Source organism: Pundamilia nyererei, unplaced genomic scaffold (genome assembly GCF_000239375.1).
Source record: "Pundamilia nyererei isolate P.nyererei 1_Seehausen unplaced genomic scaffold, PunNye1.0 scaffold00691, whole genome shotgun sequence".
Classification (NCBI taxonomy): Eukaryota; Metazoa; Chordata; class Actinopteri; order Cichliformes; family Cichlidae; genus Pundamilia; species Pundamilia nyererei.
Window position 1 is genome coordinate 19,536 of NW_005188092.1, and position 349 is coordinate 19,884.

Consider the following 349-nt stretch of genomic DNA (forward strand, 5'->3'; position numbering starts at 1 on the left):
TGCGCTTATGCTTGGGGTAGTTTTTCGGGGATCGCGAGAGTTTTTTGCGATTCTGAGTTTGATTCTAAATCTCTTTGTTTGGGTTAAACAAATGCAAATAAATTGAAATAAAGTTTTCCCCCGAGGCATGCAACCTGTATGTCTGGCCATACTGAACGTTACAAAAGCACAAGTTTAACTAAGCACTTTTACCCTGGTTTAACACATTTTTAAACACACAAGCACGGTCCCAGACACATGCGTTGACCCACCGCCAGATGGCGTTTTTAAGCATAAAAAGTAAAAAACTTTTTTTAATGGCTTAAAAATAAAATAATGCTATTAGATATAAAAACTTTTTGACGAATAT